Source organism: Ailuropoda melanoleuca, chromosome 10, assembly GCF_002007445.2.
Source record: "Ailuropoda melanoleuca isolate Jingjing chromosome 10, ASM200744v2, whole genome shotgun sequence".
Lineage (NCBI taxonomy): Eukaryota > Metazoa > Chordata > Mammalia > Carnivora > Ursidae > Ailuropoda > Ailuropoda melanoleuca.
Window position 1 is genome coordinate 7,055,208 of NC_048227.1, and position 17,956 is coordinate 7,073,163.

The window sequence follows — 17,956 nt, forward strand, 5'->3', positions numbered from 1 at the left end:
TCCCCGCCTCCCCGGGCTGCCACCTCCCCTCCCTCCCCCTCCCTCGGAGCCGAGACCCAGAGACCCCGGGGGCCCGGACGGACTCCAGTGACAGACGCCGACAGACGGACAGATACATGGTGACACGACCGAAAGACCCGCAGCGGCGGAGCAGACACCCACAGTGACAGACGAACAGAAGCCGCGGAGACAGACGCGCAGACGGACAGTCGCACGCAGTGACCGCTCCAGACAAACGGAGACCGACATTCACAGACGGACGGACACAGTCAGACACAATGACAGCTTCAGTCCGGGCTGGGGGCCGAATAAATGAATATCCTTGGCCACGACACAGCAGGGGTGGCATGGGAGGACTGGCACGTGAAAGTGTGGCTGAGGACCCCCTTAGGGGTCCGGGTGGTACCGGTGGAGAAAAGGGGACGTGGGACACTCCTGGGGGATGAGGGCACACCTGTGGGAATGAAGATGAGAACATGAGATCACGAGTGGAAATGAAGGGGGGCCCCCGGAAGAAGACCCCCGGGGCAAGGGAGAGGTGACTCGGGGACACCCCAGAGGCAAAACGTGGTGGCACGCGCAAGGCTGCGGGGCGAGGCCGCACTCCGCTGCCGCATTGGAAACTTCCGGAACCCCCGCGGGTGGGTTTGCACTGGTTCCCTGATGGGTGACCTGGGACTTTCGTCACCAGGGTCCGGTCGGGGCATGACATCACCAGACCAGGCTCTCATTGGCCGCCGCGGCCGGCAGGTGGGAGCGGCCTGGCCCGGGAGCCTCCAGCCTGCTCAGGGGGGCCCTGGGCCGCACGGAGCCCCCCCACTCCGACCCGCCCTCCAGGGGGGTCACCCAAGGGGACAGGGCGGCCGCGGCGGCGTCCCCACGCCGGAGGTGGGGGTGGAAAAAGCATGCAGCGGTGTGCCCGCAGCAGTGCACCCCTCGGAAAGGCCTCCCACTCCCAGAACACTGGGCTCAGGCGCCCACCGCCCGCTGCGTGGGAGACCGGCAGGCGCGGGCAAGCGTCGGGGCTTGCGTGCGCGCGCGCGGCGGTGCGAGATGCTGCGTGGGGCGTGCGGGCGCACGCACGTTGATTGGGGCGCCTAGCGCCCCTCAGCGCCCCGGCCCGCGGCTTCCTGTCTGCGGCGGCTAGGGGCCGGCGTCCCCGGGTCTTCTCGGGGCCTGGCGGAGGTCGTGGGGTCCGCCCGAATCCAGGGACGCTCCCCGCCCCGGGCCGCGCGGTCCCGGCTCTCCAAGCTGGGCGCCCCCCAGCCCGTCCGCCCCGCAGTAAGCGACCCCCGCAGGCCCGGGGACCCGCGCTGGGTCCACTCTCCGCTCGCGCGCGACGGCCGCCAGGTGGCGCCGAAGTGAGCCGGTTTGGGCCTCGGAGTCTGGGATGGAGTTGGGCGTGCGGAGATGAACCTCACACAGTCTGTTCCCACCGTTTCCGCCTTCCGCCCTTCGCTCTTCAGGCACCCCAAATGCCCCGCGTGGACACCGAGGTTCCCTGCATCCGCCTTTCAACGTCCTGGGCCCACTGGGTGAGAGCTCCCCACCGATCAGACCACGGCCCCAGTTCCACTCACTCAAGAGCAGGCATAAGGGCTGTGGGTTTGGGTAGGGGACGGAAAAATGGACATCATTATTAGAATGATGAAAACAAACTGTGAGTGAATGAGCAGAGGCCTGCTCCAGGCCTGAGGCAGTAGGGATTTGGGGCCCGTAAAAGGCCCTGGTAGTGGTGGGGGCTTGTCTCCTTGTCACTTTCCAAACGGGCTGTACCACACGGGTGCCTCACCTGACTTTTTAAATCACGAGCTCCTAGGTAGGACAGGGACAGCTTACAGCCCAGGTAGTTATGAACAAGTGATACCTTACATGGCTTAGAAAGCGAGAGGACAAAACCCTTCTTGGAAAGGTCAGTACTGCCTCAGACTGGACCTGCCTTTGAGTCAAGGACAGGACACTCAGGGTGGGCTGGAATCTCCCAGGGAAAAAGACCCTATATTCAGCTGGGTGGGAGTAAGTGGATTTCACCAAGGGAAAAGGTGCCCGGATGTGTCTGCAGGGGCTGGAGTTGAGAGCGAGGACAAAGGCCATTCCTGCCTGCTTGGGCATGGCATTGGTAGGGCAGTACCTGAAGGGTATCCGTGGGAGGTAAGGGCAAAGCAGGTTGTGCAGTATTCGGAAGTCGGTCAGAGCTTTATTCTTTCCAGGGGCGGGGGTGGGCTACGGAAGTTCAGCCAGCAGGAGGGGGAGGGGGCACCCGAGGATGCTTGAGAATGTGGGGCAGGAGGAGATGAAGCCATTTATGGCAACACCATCCTCCTCGTCCCCCAGGCATGGGGAGGGCAGGGCAGGGCGGCGCGGGGAGATAGGAGGAAGGGCATCAGGTCTGGTAGGGGGTAGGTTGGGATCTCAGGGGGGTGTCCTGCTCCTGGAGAGCCCCTGATGTGCTTCCCCAGGCCCTGTCTCAGGGAGGGGTCAGTAGAATGTCCAGTCAGACGAATCTGCAAGTCTGCATGGAGTCCCAGGGCAGGCAGGTTAGTAGGTGTGGCCAGGGCTCTGCAGCTGCAAGCAGATCTGAGAGATGTGCTGAGGGGCCACAGGTGTGTCCTCAGCCTGCAGATTGTGAGGATGGAGGAGACCATGCAGATCGTGTCCCATCTCAGACAGTCTTTAAATTAGCCAGGCACCACCTGAGCGAGCCAGGCCAGGGGATCCATGTGGCATTGGAGTAAACTCTGTACTGGAGGTCCTGACTGCTGGGTTCTCACCCAGTGCTCTCCTCTCATTGAGACTTCTGGAGAGTTCCACTCCTTTCCTGGGCCTTAGTTTCTCCACGAGTAAAATGGTGGATTGGACTTGAGTGTATGTCAGAATCACGGGGACCACTAGCAGGACTGACCCATCTGGTGTTGGGTGGAGTCCTTAGAGTCTGCAGTTTTAGGAAGTCGTTAGGCCGTCTCATGAGGATGGTGTGAGGATCCCATGAGGAGCCATGCTGGACTAGGTGTCCCCACATTCAGTCCAAACTGACCTCCTGAGACTGAGTGGAGACTGAGTGGATCAGAAGAATGTGCTGTGGGCAGTCAGCAGGTATGAGAACTAACAGGACCCCCTCAGGCCACGAAGGGAGATGGTCAAGGATTTGAGCCTGTCCTTAGAAATGGACAGAAATTTCAGCAACAGTCCTCTTTTTACCTTGAGCTTCTCCCTAATCTTTGTTAACACAAGGGACCACTAGTTCTATTACATCCTTGCCCCACTTCTGCCAACAAAGAGGGTTTTTAGCTCCTCTGTTTGTTGGTTAGGATCCCGTTCAGTTACGTGAGACAGAAAACCAAACAATAATGGCGTGAATGAAATATAATGGAAATACATTTCTCTTACTGACCCAGAATAGACCACACAGGATTGGCAGAGCACCCTTCACACCAGGGACTAGGTTCCTTTGCACAGAATTTTGTTACTTAACCATCCTCAGCATATAGCTTCCACTGCGTGGTGTAATATGGCTGCTGGTGCATCGGTCATCACATCTGCATTCCAGCCAGCCTGCAGGAGGAAGGACTGAGGAAGAGCATCACTTCTCCCTTTAGGGACATTTCTTGGAAATCATACACACAGCACTTCGGTTTATGTTTCTTTGGCCGGAACTTAATCCTGAGGTCATAACTGGCTATGCCCGAGGTTCAGAGATGAAGTTTTTGTCCTGGAAGACTGTGTACTCACCTAAAATTTGGCTGTTCTAATACTAAGGGAGGAAAGGGAGGAGGTACTGGGGGACAGCCATCTTCTGCCGAACTCCTTTGCCAGTGTTAGTGCAGGACTGAAACACACTTCTAAAACGTCTCAACTTGGGGATGACACCCCCCTCCTCTCGTGGACACCAACACACCCTGCGATTTTTGTGACCTGTGACCCCCTGTTCTAGCGCCTTCTCCATGGAAGTGCAGTTTCTCAGGCCATGCGGTGGAGGGCGCTGGACAGGGGCCTGGCGGGGCCGCGGCTCCAGGCTGGTGCTGCCGCAGGTGGTGGCGCTGAGCGTCTTGTTGCGAGCTGCCAGAGGAGGCGGGGCCAAGGCGGCGACCCGTGAGCACGCTGAAGGGGGGTGAGGGCGGCAAAAGGGTCCCAGAGAGGGGGCGGCCCGGCTCTGGCGGTGCAGTGCCCCAACTCGGCTCGTCCCACCATCCCCGCCTGCAGAGCAAGGCAGGGGCATTGCTTCCCGATGTCCTCAGGGGATCCACACCACTTAAGGCTGGAGGGCGCCTGGGGAAGCCACTGTCCCTTTCCCTGTTAAGCGGGGTCGTTGACCTGAAGAGCTGGGAGCATGAGCCCTTCTCTCCTCCCCATCCTCTGACCCCTTCTGCAGGTTGGGCTAAAGTTCACACTTGGTCCAGGTTACGTCGTCATGCACGATTCCTGTTAGGATTCACCCATCCATCCTATTTGTACCTTTTTCCCCCTTTTTTGCTAGTCTTGAGCATTTCACACTTTTAGCCTGTCTCTGGATAGACTCATTTTTTTAAAAGATTTTTTTAATATTTGTTTATCAGAGAGCACACACAAGCAGGGGGAGCGGCAGGCAGAGGGAGCAGCAGGCTCTCTGCTGAGCAGGGAGCCGAGCGGGACTCGGGCTCAGCGAGAACCCTGAGATCGTGACCTGAGCCGAGGACAGACACTTAACCGACTGAGCCACCTAGGTGTCTCTGGATAGACTCATTTTATTTTCACGATTCTGTTCAATATGTAACCAGTTTACAGTATTCCCCATGCCGTTCATCAAACATCCTTTGGTTTATCCTCACCCCCTCTCTGGCTGGGGAGAGGGTCGAGTGGGGGTGTCATACCCTCATACCTCAGATTGATTAATGAGAGACATCAGCGCGATTCTCTGGTTGATCTCCCCCTAGGAGCTGTGATGGTCCAAAGGAGTGAAATGTATGCTGTCATAGACCGGGAGTGCGTTTAGTCCCATTTTTACCATTTATCTGCTCTGGTGTCAGAACCTCAAAGGAGCTCAGGATCCTGGAGGAGGGCTCAGCGCCCACCTGGCAGGGTCTGAGGTGTGCTGACCCACAGCCGGCTCTGATCCTGTTTCCACACAGGCACCCTCCAGCCCTGATGCTGGCTTTGGTTGAAATGTTAGCCGTGCGGGCTGGCTGACTTCTCAGAAGCAGCTGGTGAGGTCGCACTAGGTACTCTATGTTTGACACCCAGGGAGCTCCTGAAAACATTGCCAGCTGCTCCCGGCTGCCCTGTGGGTATCCGCCAGCCAGGGAGAGCCATCCCAAGGCAGAGGTTCCCTTTGGAGGAACCTGGCCATGGTGCAGCTTCAGTAAGCATCAGAAACACACATGGTATGGAGATGGGGAGGGCGTGTCTGAAGCCCCCACCTTGCCTGGGGACAGTGCAGGCTGGTTGCAAGGTTGGCCGTATGGCCAGCGGTCCTGTGGACAGGTGCGGCCCCGAGGTGAATATCCATACCGTTGGGGACTCCACAGTGCGGTTGGCGAGGAGCCCAGACCCAGTGTCAGGTCCACGGTCACGTTACTGGGGGCTTGCAGTTCAGCAGCCGCTGGCCTGCAGACTTTGCTAAGCGTCATCCCGTTGAATTCTGGCTCCAGCCTTGCAGTGGGGCAGGTGCACCTGTTCTTTCATCCTTATGACGTAACAGTGAGGAAACCGAAACTGACGCACAGAGAACTTAAGTTTTTGCTTACTTCCTCCTCGGCGGCCCAGCGGAGGCCTTGGATGAGAACTCTGACCTGTGATAGCATTGGCATGCTTTGGAATCACTCACCTTTTTTCTGCGACTTCCAGAAAATTAACCCCTAGAGTCCAAGACAAGAAAAAGTGTGAGGCAGGTCTCCTGTGCCTCCTGGACAGCTTCGTCCCTGCCTGCCACTCTCCTCCTACCGCCCTTCCGTCCCTCCGCCCTCTCGGGCCTCACTTAGGTCTGGGCCAGAGGCCCCGGGCATTGCCCCAGCATTCTGAATGAAGAGAGCAGGTGCAGAACACCCAGCTCTGGGGGAAGAGAAGGATGTGTGACAGTCTCCGCAGTCTCAAGGGGCCCTTCCTTCTCCAGTTGGGACCTCACAGTTGGGACCTCACACCTCCACCCAACTCCCATAGCCGAGACCTCTCCCGATGGGAGATTCGGCCCTCCTGAGCCAGGCCAAGGCCTGAGGGTGTGGAACGCCCAGCCTCCTGTGTGACCAGAGGAGTTTAGTGCCTCCCGAGGCTCCCCATTCTGTCCTGGACCCACAGCCCGGCACAGGGGCCTCTCAGTCCCAGGCCCCTTCTCCCCGACTCGTCCCTGACCATCTCTCATCTCTGGGACCATTTCTGGAGCCCCTTCCTTCCACCCAGACCACTCCATTTACTGGGCTCCACAATTTTCTTGATGGAGACTCGAGGGGAAGGGCACCCTGTCCCCTAGGTCCTTCTCTGTAGGCTGGAGGGCTGGCGGGGGTGGGGAGCATGAAATCCACAGGGACCCTGGGGCTCGAGGAAAAGCGGAAGGAGTTTGTTGTGAGGTGGCAACACTTCTAGCCCCTTCCACGCCCCCATTTCCCTCCCCTCCCCTCCTTCCTTGCCTTCCTTGTGTGGTATTTTGTCGTTTCTGTCACCCCAGCTGCCCTCTCCCATCCTGGCCTGAGNTCCCCTCCCCCTCCCCTCCCTCTCCCCCTTCTCTCTCCCTGCCCCTCCTCCTCCTTCTCCTTTTTTTTTTTTTTAAGTAATCTCTACACCCAACGTGAGGCTCAGACTCGCCCCGAGATCAAGAGTTGCAGGCTTTACCCACTGAGCCAGCCAGGGGCCCCACACGTGCACTTCTTTGAATTGTCAGAGGGGCTGCTGGGTATCTCTTCTTCTCTCCCTGGCAGCCCCTGTACTTGGTGGGGAGCAGGAGAGGCCGTGAGGGAAGTGGGGAGCATCTAGTTCTGTGCGAGGAAGGGGGGCTGGCTGGCAGGGCCAAGGGGCTGGCTCTGTCCCGATAGCAGGGGTAGGGCGGCACCTGTTACTTATACCAGGCCAAGGGAGGGGCTGGGACTGTGGCGGGCAGGGCCTGGGCCACTGACAGGGAGATGGATTAGCTTGAAGCATCTGGGGCTCTTCGGATTTAGGGCAAGACCTCCCCCCTCCTGTAGTTCAGCTGTGATACCGTGCCTCTCCCCTCCTGGGCACCCCTGCAATGTCTGCAGTGTTGGCCAATGAGAGCTGAAGGATTTCAGAAGAGGGGGAAGAAGTTATTTCCTGGCTGGGGATTTCTTTTGAAGTTACATTTTATTTATTTGAACTGTTAATGAATTCATAACATTCAAAAGGTATGAAGTGCAAAGTCCCCTTCTTACCCCTACCCCAGACACCCAGTTCTCATCCCTAGAAGCAAGGGTACCTATTCGTTGTTCATTGCGATTATTGAAATAGAGATAATTCTTTTTTTTTTTTTTAAATTTTTTTTAAAGATTTTATTTATTTATTTGACAGAGATAGAGACAGCCAGCAAGAGAGGGAACACAAGCAGGGGGAGTGGGAGAGGAAAAAGCAGGCTCATAGCGGAGGAGCCTGATGTGGGGCTCAATCCCTTAACGCCGGGATCACGCCCTGAGCCGAAGGCAGACGCTTCACCGCTGTGCCACCCAGGCACCCCTGAAATAGAGATGATTCTGCTCGCCGCCCCCCACCATATTTTCACATAAATTGTAGCATCTTCTCTTTTTGCACCTTGACATTTTCTTTTAACCAAACCATGTAACCCAGGGATAGCTCCACATTGCTACGTAGACTACTTCTTCTTTTTTTTCCCCCTCCTTTTTTTATTTTAAAAGATTTTATTTGTTATTTGAGGGAGAGAGAGAGAGAGCATACAAGTGGATGAGCGGGGTGGAGGGGGCAGAGGGAGAGGGAGAAGCAGACTTCCCGCTGAGTGGGGAGCTCGACGTGGGGCTCAATCCCAGGACCCTGGGATCATGACCCAAGCCAAAGGCAGATGCTCAATGGACTGAGCCATCCAGGCATCCCCATTTTCCTCCTTTAAAAAAATTTATTTATTTATTTATTTATTTGAGAGAGAGATATCAGGGGTAGGGGTGGAGGAAGAGAATCTCAAGCTGACTCCACGCTGAGCGTGGAGCCGATGCCGGGCTTGCTCTCACGACCCTGAGGTAAAGACCGGAGCTGAAATCAAAAGAGTCAGACCCTCAACCAACTGAGCCATCCAGGCTCCCGTTTTCCTCCTTTTAATGAAAAGCTGCATATTTTATATTGCATGGACTTTACTCAATTTAATTTGCCCCCCCCCCACACTAAGGGATATTTAAATTTTCAGTTTACTTGCTATTACAAACTTTGTACATAAATCCTTTTGCAATGTTGCAAGTGTACCCTGGGATAAATTTCTAGACTGGTGTTGTTCCAGCAATGAAAGTGACAGGTTTCCTGTAGTCTTGCCAACACAGTCTGTTAGATTTTGTCTTTCCTTCTTTTGTTTGCTTTTTTCTTTTTCAAATCATGGCTCAAATCATTTAAGAGGCAACTGGTGTTTCAGTATAGCTTTAATTTCTATTCCTCTTATTATGAGTGAGTTTGAGCATCTTTTCATTTGTTTAAGGGCCCCCATTTTTCTGAGTTGGAATTTAATTCATTTCTTCTCATTTTTTATTTATTGAGGTAATTACTTACATGCTGTGAATTTTCCTCTGAACGTTGCTGTAGCTGCATCCCATGGCCTTTCGTGTATTCTCCTCATTATTTCTGTTTTCTAGATGTTCTGTAATTTGGGTTTATACCTCCACTTTGTCTCAAGAGTTTTTTTTTTTTTTTGAAGATTTTATTTATTTATTTGACAGAGATAGAGACAGCCAGCGAGAGAGGGAACACAAGCAAGGGTAGTGGGAGAGGAAGAAGCAGGCTCACAGCAGAGGAGCCTGACGTGGGGCTCAATCCCAGAACGCCGGGATCACGCCCTGAGCCGAAGGCAGACACTTAACCACTGTGCCACCCAGGTGCCCCAGACTCAAGAGTTTTTTTTTTTTTTTAAGATTTTATTTATTTATTCGACAGAGATAGAGACAGCCAGCAAGAGAGGGAACACAAGCAAGGGTAGTGGGAGAGGAAGAAGCAGGCTCACAGCAGAGGAGCCTGATGTGGGGCTCGATCCCAGAACGCTGGGATCACGCCCTGAGCGTGAAGGCAGACGCTTAACCGCTGTGCCACCCAGGCGCCCCTCAAGAGTTTTTAAGAAAGGGTTTTAAAATTCCAGGTGATAGCGTTTATTTTTTAATGGATTTGTTACTAATTTCCAGATTTATTGCATTAAGATCAGAGAATGTTGTCTGCTCTACCATATTCCATTGAATCTAGGATGTTCAAGTTGTAAGATGTGTCATTATTTAATTTCTAAACTTTTTGATTTCGGGACTTTCTTTTCTAAGGTATGCATTCAGTGCTATAAGTTTCCTTCTAAGCACTGCTTCTGCTGTATCCCACAACTTTGGTAAGTTGTGTTTCCATTTCCATTTGTTAAGCGTATTTAAAAATTTCTCTTGATATTTATTTGACTCGTGATGTTTAGACGTATGTTGTTAGATCTCCACATACGTTGGGATTTTTCCAGTTATCTTTCTGTTATTGATTTCTAGTTTAATTGCATTTTGGTCTGAGAGCAGACATTTATGATTTCTATTTAAATCTGTTAACATGTGTTTTATGGCCCATGACATGGTCTATCTTGGTGAATGGTGCATGTGAGCTTGAGAAAAAAAGGATTTGCTATAATAGTCCAATCAACAATGTTTTATTTAAAACCCATTGGACTACATTCCCTGTAGTATAAAGTATAATAATACTACTGGACCTGGTAATATATATATTTTTAAATATACATCCATTCACATCATCAAAGTAGAACTACATTGTAAAAGCGATTTCTAGGAAAGAAAAATGTTACATAAATGTTACCCGGAACAGTTAGCAATCCAACACTGTACCCTACAAACTAAGTTTCCTAGGTCTCTATGTGTATAGTATGTATTTTATCTTAGATTTTACTTTAAAATAAAATACACACTTTAACAAATTCACTAAGACCACATACTGTAGATACTTAAGATTACAGTTAAAGAATAGTACTTAATAGTATTTTAATTAAGTTTTATTTTAATAAATAAAACTGCTAAGCATACTTTTTAAGATCACCAACAAGGAAAAATCAGTTTTGCTTTCTTTTTTTTTTTTTTTTAAGATTTTTATTTTTATTTACTCGACAGAGATAGAGACAGCCAGCGAGAGAGGGAACACAAGCAGGGGGAGTGGGAGAGGAAGAAGCAGGCTCATAGCAGAGGAGCCTGATGTGGGGCTCGATCCCATAATGCCGGGATCACACCCTGAGCCGAAGGCAGACGCTTAACCGCTGTGCCACCCAGGCGCCCCCAGTTTTGCTTTCTAAAACATTCCAGAGATTTGGGGGCAAAAGCATTTACCAGCATGGTTTGAGTTGGAGGTTGATCTAGATATTAGGATAGAAAAAAACCCCAAGACAGGGCGCCTGGGTGGCTCAGTCGTCAAGCCGTCTGCCTTTAGCTCAGGTCATGATCCCAGGGTGCTGGGATCGGGCCCCACATCGGGCTCCCTGCTCAGTGGGAAGCCTGCTTCTCCCTCTCCCACTCCCCCTGCTTGTGTTCCCTCTCTTGCTGTGTCTCTTCTGTCAAATAAATAAAATCTTTAAAAAAACAAAACAAAAAACCCCCAAGAAAACCCCAAACTCAGCGAGAACTGAGGTTCTCCAAAGCCCAAAGGTGAATTGTACATTAATTTCTTCTTCTCTTTCTTTTTCCTCTCCTTCTTCTTCTCCTTCTCCTTCTCTTTTTCCTCCTTCTCCTCCTTCTCCTTCTTTTTTTAAGATCTTCTTTTTAAGTAACCTCTACACCCAGCATGGGGCTCAGACCCACAACCCTGAGATCTAGAGTTTCATGCTGTACGGACTGAGCCAGCCAGGTCCCCCCGTTAATTTCTTTTTTTTTTTTTTTAAAGATTTTATTTATTTATTTGACAGAGACAGAGACAGCCAGTGAGAGAGGGAACACAAGCAGGGGGAGTGGGAGAGGAAGAAGCAGGCTCATAGCAGAGGAGCCTGATGTGGGGCTCGATCCCACAACGCCGGGATCACGCCCTGAGCCGAAGGCAGACGCTTAACCGCTGTGCCACCCAGGTGCCCCCCCCCCGTTAATTTCTTAAATAAACAAACAATGCTAGGAGAAAACCTGTGCTTTGCAGAAGTAACTTTTCCAACCATTAAACAAACCAAACCAAACCAAAGCAGACTTTGGAAGCAGCAAGACTGTAACTCCTAGGAAGTCAAGCCTGTGTGGCTGCTCACGGCCCCTGCTACTCAGCAAACGGTTCAGCGTCGTTAGTTTGGTTCAAAGCTTCAGTCGTGGTTTAGGTGAGTGTTTGCCATTCGGTGTTCTGTTGACGTTAATGGCACCCTCCGTATTTACAGGAAGGCAGCAGTGTTCCAGGGCTGACCATGTGGGATAGGCTTGTGTTAACAGAACTCCCTGATACACCATACTCTAGGATAAGAGCTGAATAAGAGAGAAATAAATGTCAGGCAAAGGTAAGTTTCAGTTTCCCTGATTTGATATCACTTTGTCAAACCATCAAAAAAATGCTCAAGCGGCTGTGGACCTCCTTATACGCTGTATTTAGAAATCAATTATGCCAGAAATGTTTGCACAAGATTTCTGTGGGTTTTTATTTTTTAAACCCCATCAATCCATAACTGGTGGCATTCATTTCTCTGACTTAATGTGAGCATTTCTCCTAAGGGGATAAATCCATGCTTACGTTGATTAGGATCTTTGTCCTCTTTAGGATCGGAAACAATAGTGTATTAAGTCATATTATGAGCAGAAACTGGCTCTAGCTCTCTCCCTCCCTCCCCCTACTTCCTTTTCTCAAGCCAAAGTGTTTGCATTAAATCATAAAGCCTGAGATGAATTTATAGAGACTATATTAAAACAGGGGTGATAAAGTGAAATTGCCAATAAGAAAGTTAAAAACAGAACTGAAATGTCACTTTGTGATCTTAGGTTCCTGAGTAGTGTGAGCTAAACACTTGGTTTTATTCTAGAAATCACTCTGCATGCATAAAACAACGAAGGAGAGAAAGCGTGATTCATGGGACAAAGTTCACAAGGAATAAGCTTCACATGGAAACAGAGGTTTCAAAAAATATATTGAAAAACATTTTGCCCACGATGTTCCTATATCATAGACATACTACAGACATACAGACGACCGCCAAGTACATGAAAAGATGCTCAACGTCAGGGACATGCAAATCAAAACCCCCATCAGATCTCACCTCACACCTGTTAGAACGGCTAGTATCAGGGGGTGCCTGGGTGGCTCAGTCACTAAGCGTCTGCCTTCAGCTCAGGGCGTGATCCCGGCGTCTGGGATCGAGCCCCGCATCGGGCTCCTCCGCTGGGAGCCTGCTTCTTCCTCTCCCACTCCCCCTGCTTGTGTTCCCTCTCTCGTTGTCTCTTTCTCTGTCAAATAAATAAATAAAATCTTAAAAAAAAAATCAGTGCTGCAACCAAACCATTAAAAAAAAAAAAAAACGAACAGCTAGTATCAGAAAGACAAGAAATAACAAGTGTTGGTGATGATGTAGAGAAAAAGGAAACCTTGTGCACTGTTGGTGGGAATGCAAACTGGTAGAGTCATTATGGAAACAGTATGGAGGTTCCTCAAAAAATTAAAAATAGAACTGACATATGATCCAGCTATCGCACTTCTGGGGATTTATCAAAGGAAACAATAAACACTAACTTGAAAACAGTAGCCAAGACATGGAAACAGCCTGTGTCCATTAGTGGATGAATGCATAAGGAAAATGTCACACACACACACACACACACACACACACACACACACACACACACTATTCAGCCATAGAAAAGAAAAATCCTGCCATTTGCAACAACACACCTGAACCTTCTGGCCATTATGCTAAGTGAAATAACTCAGACTGAGAAAGACAGGTACCGTATGATCTCACTTATATGTGGAATTTAAAAAAACCCAACAAAACAAAACTGATCTCGTTGATACAGGGAACAGATTGGTGGATGCCAGAGGTGGGGTGTGGCGGGTTGGTGAAACGAGCGAAGTGGGTCAAAAGGTTACAGAATAAGTCAGTCCCGGGGTTGTGACTATGTTTAACCATGCTGTACTTCATGTTTGAAAGTTGCTAAGAGGGGGCGCCTGGGTGGCACAGCAGTTAAGCGTCTGCCTCCGGCTCAGGGCGTGATCCCAGCATTGTGGGATCGAGCCCCACATCAGGCTCCTCTGCTGAGAGCCTGCTTCTTCCTCTCCCACTCCCCCTGCTTGTGTTCCCTCTCTCGCTGGCTGTCTCTATCTCTGTCGAATGAATAAATAAAATCTTTAAAAAAAAAAAAGTTGCTAAGAGGATAGACCTTAAGAGCTCTCATCACAAGAACAAGGTTTGTTGAACCATGTGTAGGGATGGACGTTAACTACACTTACTTTGATCACTGCACCATCTAGATCTATGGATCTGATTAATGGGAGAAGCAGCCGATGCAATGGCTAGTCTTTCCTGGAAGGAAGAAACAGTCCGTTTTGAGTAAGTTAGTGCCGAGGCTCAGTGGGTCAGCTGCTGGGGCACCAGCCTGTCGTGGGTTCCACAGTCAGGGCATCGCCGGGTCTCGCCTTCGTGCAGCCAGAAGCAGATGATGGCAGCATCGTCCTCGCGGATGCAGCCCACTGTTCACTTGTTGGCGATAGATGGGGACTAAGTCAGGGTCTTCCTCGGTGCCCGAAGCTGCCTTTGAGGCGAGCATCTTGTATGGGTCCAGTCCCCTCCGTGTAGCCATCAGAACCTCCCTCTCCAGCCCACTTGCCTCCTCGCCGTCAGTAGGAACATCGCCTCCAGATGCCGTGGAACACCGCGGCGACTCCACTGGGACCACGGTCCCTGAGGTCCTGCGCTGCCAGCGCTCCGACTCTGGGAAGTAACCTTGAAGTCACTGTGCCCGCCACAAACAGCAGCACTTCCAGTACATGCATACACCGAGTCATTACATGGCATAATGTGCATCAGTTACGGCTTAATTACAAAATGAAACAAGACAAACGTACTCCAGAACATTTAAACAACCGACAGAAGTGTACTGTCGAGATTCTGAAAGTATCTTTGGAGACATTAAATACACAGTGCCCATGAGGATAGGGTTGAACAATTTGTGTGTTTTTTTTAAAAAAGATTAATTTATTTGAGAGAGAGAGAGACTGGAGGGGGGTGGTGGGGAGAGGGAGAGAGAGAATCATGAAGCAGACTCCCCACTGAGCACGGAGTCCAGCAGGAGCTCCATCCCAGGACCCTGAGATCATGACCTGAGCCGAAGTCAAGAGTTGGCTACTTAACTTACTGAGCCACCCAGGTGCCCCCGATTTGTATTTTTTATTTTTATATTTTTAAATATTTTATTTATTTGAGAGGGGAGCACAGAGGCAGAGGGAGAGGGAGAAGCAGACCCCCAGCTGAGCACGGAGTCCAGCAGGGGCTCCATCCCACGACCCTGAGATCATGACCGGAGCTGTAGGCAGACGCTCAGTAAGTTTACTGAGCCACTCAGGTGCCCCCGATTTCTGTTTTTTAAACATAAATTTGTAAATGCTTTTTGTATATTACAGATACTAACCTCTTATCTGTCATCCACATTGCAAAAAAATCCCCCAGTCTATTCTTTGTCTATTATGTATTGTTTTGATACGTTACTTTTTTATGTAGTAGGAATGTGGAATTTTACTTTTGTACTTTTTGGGGCTCTCGTTTTGATTAAAATAATTTCCTCAGCTCCCAAGTTGTATGAAGAGCCTCCTAGATTTTTCCCTAGAAAGTTTATTTTTCTCTTACGTTTTTGAGTTTGCCTTAAAATCTAATGTTGTAAGATAAAGATCTAACTTATTTTCTGCTATGTGGATATTCAGTTGCATTATTAAATAAACCATCCTCTCCTCTGAATTAAATTCCACCTTGGTCATATGTGAAAATGGTTGGATTTATTTTAGGCTTTTCCATTCTGTTTCATGCGTGGGTCTGTTGCTCGTTCTTACCATAACATCATACTGTTTGGATTGCAGTCGTTTTATAGTATGCTTTTAAAACTTAAAAAAATGTGGTTTTGGTTTTTGTTTGAATTTTTTGTTTTTGTTTTTTGTTGTAAATTTTAATATATGACAAGACACGATTATTTTTCACAATTTTCCAGTATATCCTTAGACATTTATTCATCTACGTGGACTTTAAGGTAATTGTGCCCATGAAGAAAATTCAACCCTCTTGGGATCTTCATTAAAATTGCATTAAATGGGGCACCTGGGTGGCTCAGTCTGTTAAGCATCTGCTTTCGGCTCAGGTCACGATCCCAGGTTCCCAGGATTGAGTCTGGCGTTGGGCTCCCTGCTCAGGGGGGACCCTGTTTCCCTCTCTCCCTCTAACCATCATCACTCGCGCTCTCTCTCTCACTCTCTCGTGCTCGTTCTTGCTCTCTCAAATAAATAAATTCTTAAAAAAAAAAAAAAAGACCCATCAGGGGTTTGATCCTGTCTGCCAATGTCACTGATGGCTCTTAAAAAAATTTTTTTTTTCCTAGAGAGGAACAGAGGTGAGGGGAGGGGCAGAGGGAGAGGGAGATAGAATCTTAAGCAGGCTCCATGCCCAGTGCGGGGCCTGACGCAGGGCTCCATCTCCCAACCCTGAGATCAGGACCTGAGCTGAAATCAAGAGTCGGACGCTTAACTGACTGAGCCGCTGAGGCACCGGACTGATGGCTCCTGATTAGCATAAACCATAGCTACTGTCAGGATCCCAGCTGCGGTAGGTCGTGTTATTGTTCAGCGTATTTGCTTTCCCTCCCTGGGGCAGATTATATTTCCCCGCGCCACTGACAGGCGGCTTGGCCTCAGATGTGTGGAGCCTGTCCCTGGTGAAGGCTTTACGTTCTTGTGAGGCTCAGGGCAGGCCATGAGACTCGCTTTAGCCAACGGAATGTGGGCAGAGGGTATGCGACGTCATGTCTGGAAAGAAGCTTTAGGAGACAGCTCGTGGTTTTGCCATCTGTCATTTCCCACCGCTGTGAGACTGGCAGTGTCCCAGATGGGGGCTGCTCCGTCGGCCTGGGACCCCGAATGAACAGCACAGATGTTGGGATGGGCAAGTAGCTTGAGTGGGATAGAAATGTCTGCTGTTGGGAGACATTAGGAGGCTTTCGGATTGTTTATCTCAGCATTGCCTGAGCTCTCCTGACTAATACGCCAGCCACCACCGGCTCCCATTTGTCGTAAAGCCAAATATCAGCTTTTCATCTGCCATCATGCAAATCAATGCCCCCTTCCCCACTTACTATGATGTCAGAGACAGCTCTGGTCAGCACCTTGATTCCTATCACCTGACATCGTCCATGATAATTGCTACCACAATTCAGATTAGGACACAGTGGAGGGGACGGTGAGCACACTTGTCCTAACCCTTCGAGCAAGCTTGACTCACTCATGAGGCAAAAAGGAGTGACATGCCCCTGGCCTTATCTTTACACTTTGTCCTTAAACCTTGGCTTTCGAAGGATGGTGCCAGCCTGTATTTTCCTGGGTTTACGTTTCCCCGCAAGTACCTGTGATAATGGTGGAATCTCGGAGAGAGACCAGTATGTCTGACTGGTCTCCCGTGAACTGCACTTTAATGTCATGTGGCCTGGGGGGTAAGGTGTGGGTGCTGGGAAGGGGTCAGACGGTGGGTGTCACTGTTGATGGGGCTAACCTCGCAATCCTCAGCCCCGGTCTCCCCAGCAGGCCTCCTGTTTGTCTCAAACTCTGGCTAGGACCGTACGCATGTCTGGCGCCACCCCTGGGTCTCAGGTGCTTTTCCCAGCAGTAGTGTTGCGCGGTGGTAGAGGGGACTGAGGCGCTTGCCGCTCTGTTCCTTCCTTTCCAGCTTTCTCCTGAAGCCTGGAGGCTAGCATGGGGACGAGGCATTCCCCAAAAGCAGCTAGAGGACTCCAGCAGTTTTAGATTGCCCGTCTCCTCCGTTAATGAGGTGGGGCTCTGCTAGTTCAGGGGGGAAGTGGCAGCTGCCCCAGCTCAGGGTGCGCAGGTGTCGCCTTCCCCTCCCCCTTCTGGGCAGCCATTCAAATGACTAATACCTGCCACTGCATGATAATTGAGTGCCACAGGGAGCGATTTCAGCAGTAAGCACCATTGCATTTCAAGAGTGGGAGAGGTCACCTCCTCATCACACACGGCTTCCTGGTGGAAGAGAGAGAGAAGCAAAGCCATAATAAAGAATGGGTAGGATTTTCACAGTCTGAGAGAAAGAGAAAGGGAGGTAGGCAGGGCAGTCCTACTGTGGGAAACAGTTCATGCAAAGGCCGGAAGTTAGGAGACCCTAGACAAAGAAGCCTGTTGGCTGGAGTAGAAAGAAGTTTGTGTAGGAGAGGGAGAAGAAATTGAAAGGGTGGATGAGGAGGAATCAGGGAGCCTGATGTTGGATTGGGATCTATCTCCCCAGGAGCCTGGTGACCCCTTCCAACAGGGATCCATCTGCATCTGTGTCCTTGGTACAGTAACTGGCATTTTTGTGCTTTGTTTCCAGCATCTTGGTCAACACTGGGGCTTGACCACATAGTTCCAGTCCCAAGGAGACTCTCGTGAAAAACCAGAACAAACCTTTCCAAAAACAAAAACTTTAATATTGTGCAGTTGGTTAAAGGTGTTAAGAAATCAAAGTGAAGGGGGCGCCTGGGTAGCACAGTCATTAAGCATCTGCCTTCGGCTCAGGGCGTGATCCCGGCATTGTGAGATCCAGTCCCACATCAGGCTCCTCCGCTGGGAGCCTGCTTCTTCCTCTCCCACTCCCCTGCTGTGTTCC

The 17,956-nt window shown here is 50.4% G+C and overlaps 1 pseudogene; it reads right to left on the reverse strand.

Annotated features, from left to right (window-relative positions):
- Positions 1 to 13,536: 13,536 nt before the first annotated feature.
- LOC100466033 lies at positions 13,537 to 14,097 on the reverse strand (annotated as a pseudogene).
- Positions 14,098 to 17,956: the final 3,859 nt, after the last annotated feature.